The 3,886-nt window shown below is 41.5% G+C and overlaps 2 pseudogenes; both read right to left on the reverse strand.

Moving 5' to 3' along the window:
* Nucleotides 1-611: 611 nt before the first annotated feature.
* Nucleotides 612-1,697, reverse strand: LOC140709006 (26S proteasome regulatory subunit 4 pseudogene; annotated as a pseudogene).
* On the reverse strand, nt 612-2,186 carry LOC103232798 (26S proteasome regulatory subunit 4 pseudogene; annotated as a pseudogene).
* Nucleotides 2,187-3,886: the final 1,700 nt, after the last annotated feature.

Genomic DNA, 3,886 nt, shown 5'->3' on the forward strand with positions numbered 1-3,886 from the left:
AAATTTTAAAAGCCTATTTTTTCCTTACACAGTAGCAGTGATTTATAACAAGATGAAAATTAGCCAGAGAAAACAAAGTATGTTCTTTCTCATGGGTCAGTTAGACTAAGGCTTGGAACATGTGGACCAGCCCAGTAGCCAATGCACTTAGTTGATCAATACGAGCTCCTGTGTGCCACTTGGCCTTCTTTTTATTTTTTATTTTTTATTTTTTTATTTTTATTTTTTATTATACTTTAAGTTTTAGGGTACATGTGGATAACGTGCAGGTTTGTTACATATGTATACCTGTGCCATGTTGGTGTGCTGCACCCATTAACTCATCAGCACCCATCAACTCATCATTTACATCAGGTATAACTCCCAATGCAATCCCTCCCCCCTCCCCCCTCCCCATGATAGGCCCCGGTGTGTGATGTTCCCCTTCCCAAGTCCAAGTGATCTCATTGTTCAGTTCCCACCTATGAGTGAGAACATGCAGTGTTTGGTTTTCTGTTCTTGCGATAGTTTGCTGAGAATGATGGTTTCCAGCTGCATCCATGTCCCTACAAAGGACACAAACTCATCCTTTTTTATGGCTGCATAGTATTCCATGGTGTATATATGCCACATTTTCTTTTTTTTCTTTTTCTTTTTTTTTTTGCTTGTGAAAGAGCACGCTTTATTGGGAAGCAGACTGCTGCACAGTGACCAACAGACAGACCACCCAATGGGCACTTACACATCGTACTCCAAAAGACACAGGATACTTTGCTAATAAAAATCAATGGGAACAGGGATTCCTCTGGGCAACTCCCCCAACCTCATCCCTTTCAGGGATTGAGAAATTTCCCAACCATTTTCCTGATGGCAGCCGTGGTTCACTAGAGATACAGCCCCTCAGGGGTGCCTTCCTGTTTCTTATAAAGAACATTTTCTTTAGATTTTTTGAAGTCTTCATTTGTTACTTTCATTCTACGTTCTCTTAAGGCCATCAGACCAGCTTCTGTACAGATTGCCTTGATGTCAGCACCAGAGAGGTCATCTTTAGCCATGATCAAGTCGTCCAGGGTTACATCATCAGCCAGCGTCATCCTGCTTGTGTGAATCTGAAAGATGCGCTTCTTCGTCTTTTCATCAGGCAGGGGGAACTCAATCTTCCTGTCAATGCGGCCTGGCCTGATAAGTGCTGGATCCAAAGTTTCTATTCGGTTTGTGGCCATGATAACTTTCACATCTCCCCTAGAATCAAATCCATCCAACTGGTTCAGCAGTTCCAACATTGTTCGCTGAATTTCTCTCTCCCCACCGGAATTGGAGTCATATCTTTTTGTCCCAATGGCGTCAATTTCATCAATAAACACGATGGACGGTGCATGTTCTTCAGCAACTCGAAACAATTCCCGTACGAGTTTGGGCCCATCACCTAGGTACTTCTGAATAAGTTCAGAGCCAACCACTCTCAAGAAAGTGGCTGAGGTTTGGTTTGCTACAGCTTTGGCTAACAAGGTTTTACCTGTGCCAGGTGGACCATAGAGAATGACCCCCTTAGGAGGCTTTATACCCATCTCTTCATAATATTCAGGATGGGTGAGAGGAAGCTCCACAGATTCCTTAATTTCCTGAATTTGGTTGTCCAACCCCCCAATATCCACATAGGTCTCCTGGGGGGCCTTTTCCACTTTCATCACTGTGACCAGGGGATCCGTGTCATCCATCAGCACCCCTATCACGGCATGCACCTTGTGATTGAGCAGGACCGAGCAGCCAGGTTCCAGCAGATCCTTGTCTACAAATGAAAGAATGCTGACTTAGTGTTCTGAGCCCACAGATGTAGACACGATGGCATGATTGTCATCAATGATCTCTTCCAAGGTTCCTACTGACATCGGGGTCCCCCTCAGATCATCCACTTTTGATCTTTCCTCCTCTTGCTTTTCTTCTAATGGTTTCATTTGTTCCTGATTTCTAATGAATTCTTCCTCCATGAGAAGATAGTCTTTAATTCTCTCTAACTTCAGTAATTTTAACCGGCACTGAGTGTGAGGTGTCACCAGTGGTAGTTTGCTGGCAGCATCTGGTCCCTTCGTTTTCTTCTTCTTTTTCCCCACTCTAGTTGGTACAGGAGGTTCATATTTCTTTTTCTTGTCCTTGTCATCCTTCTTGCCACCTCCAGGACCATGACCACCACTCTGACTTTGACTCATCTTGCCTTGGCCACTTCTATATGCCACATTTTCTTAATCCAGTCTGTCACTGATGGACATTTGGGTTGATTCCAAGTCTTTGCTATTGTGAATAGTGCCGCAATAAACATACATGTGCATGTGTCTTTATAGCAGCATGATTTATAATCCTTTGGGTATATACCCAGTAATGGGATGGCTGGGTCATATGGTACATCTAGTTCTAGATCCTTGAGGAATCGCCATACTGTTTTCCATAATGGTTGAACTAGTTTACAATCCCACCAACAGTGTAAAAGTGTTCCTATTTCTCCACATCCTCTCCAGCACCTGTTGTTTCCTGACTTTTTAATGATTGCCATTCTAACTGGTGTGAGATGGTATCTCATTGTGGTTTTGATTTGCATTTCTCTGATGGCCAGCGATGATGAGCATTTTTTCATGTGTCTGTTGGCTGTATGAATGTCTTCTTTTGAGAAATGTCTGTTCATATCCTTTGCCCACTTTTTGATGGGGTTGTTTGTTTTTTTCTTGTAAATTTGTTTGAGTTCTTTGTAGGTTCTGGATATTAGCCCTTTGTCAGATGAGTAGATTGCAAAAATTTTCTCCCATTCTGTAGGTTACCTGTTCACTCTGATGGTAGTTTCTTTTGCTGTGCAGAAGCTCTTTAGTTTAATGAGATCCCATTTGTCAATTTTGGCTTTTGTTACCATTGCTTTTGGTGTTTTAGACATGAAGTCCTTGCCCATGCCTATGTCCTGAATGGTACTACCTAGGTTTTCCTCTAGGGTTTTTATGGTATTAGGTCTGATATTTAAGTCTCTAATCCATCTTGAATTAATTTTCGTATAAGGAGTAAGGAAAGGATCCAGTTTCCGCTTTCTACTTATGGCTAGCCAATTTTCCCAGCACCATTTATTAAATAGGGAATCCTTTCCCCATTTCTTGTTTTTGTCAGGTCTGTCAAAGATCAGATGGCTGTAGATATGTGGTATTATTTCTGAGGACTCTGTTCTGTTCCATTGGTCTATATCTCTGTTTTGGTACCAGTACCATGCTGTTTTGGTTACTGTAGCCTTGTAGTATAGTTTGAAGTCAGGTAGCGTGATGCCTCCAGCTTTGTTCTTTTGACTTAGGATTGTCTTGGCAATGGTTCCATATGAACTTTAAAGCAGTTTTTTCCAATTCTGTGAAGAAACTCATTGGTAGCTTGATGGGGATGGCATTGAATCTATAAATAACCTTGGGCAGTATGGCCATTTTCACGATATTGATTCTTCCTATCCATGAGCATGGTATGTTCTTCCATTTGTTTATGTCCTCTTTTATTTCACTGAGCAGTGGTTTGTAGTTCTCCTGGAAGAGGTCCTTTACATCCCTAGTAAGTTGGATTCCTAGGTATTTCATTCTCTTTGAAGCAATTGTGAATGGAAGTTCATTCATGATTTGTCTCTCTGTTTGTCTGTTACTGGTGTATAAGAATGCTTGTGATTTTTGACCATTAATTTTGTATCCTGAGACTTTGCTGAAGTTTCTTATCAGCTTAAGGAGATTTTGGGCTGAGACAATGGTGTTTTCTAAATATACAATCATGTCATCTGCAAAGAGGGACAATTTGACTTCTTCTTTTCCTAACTGAATACCCTTTATTTCTTTCTCTTGCCTGATTGCCCTAGCCAGAACTTCCAACACTATGTTGAATAGGAGTGGTGAGAGAGGAC

Source organism: Chlorocebus sabaeus, chromosome 18 (assembly GCF_047675955.1).
Source record: "Chlorocebus sabaeus isolate Y175 chromosome 18, mChlSab1.0.hap1, whole genome shotgun sequence".
In the NCBI taxonomy this organism is placed as follows: domain Eukaryota; kingdom Metazoa; phylum Chordata; class Mammalia; order Primates; family Cercopithecidae; genus Chlorocebus; species Chlorocebus sabaeus.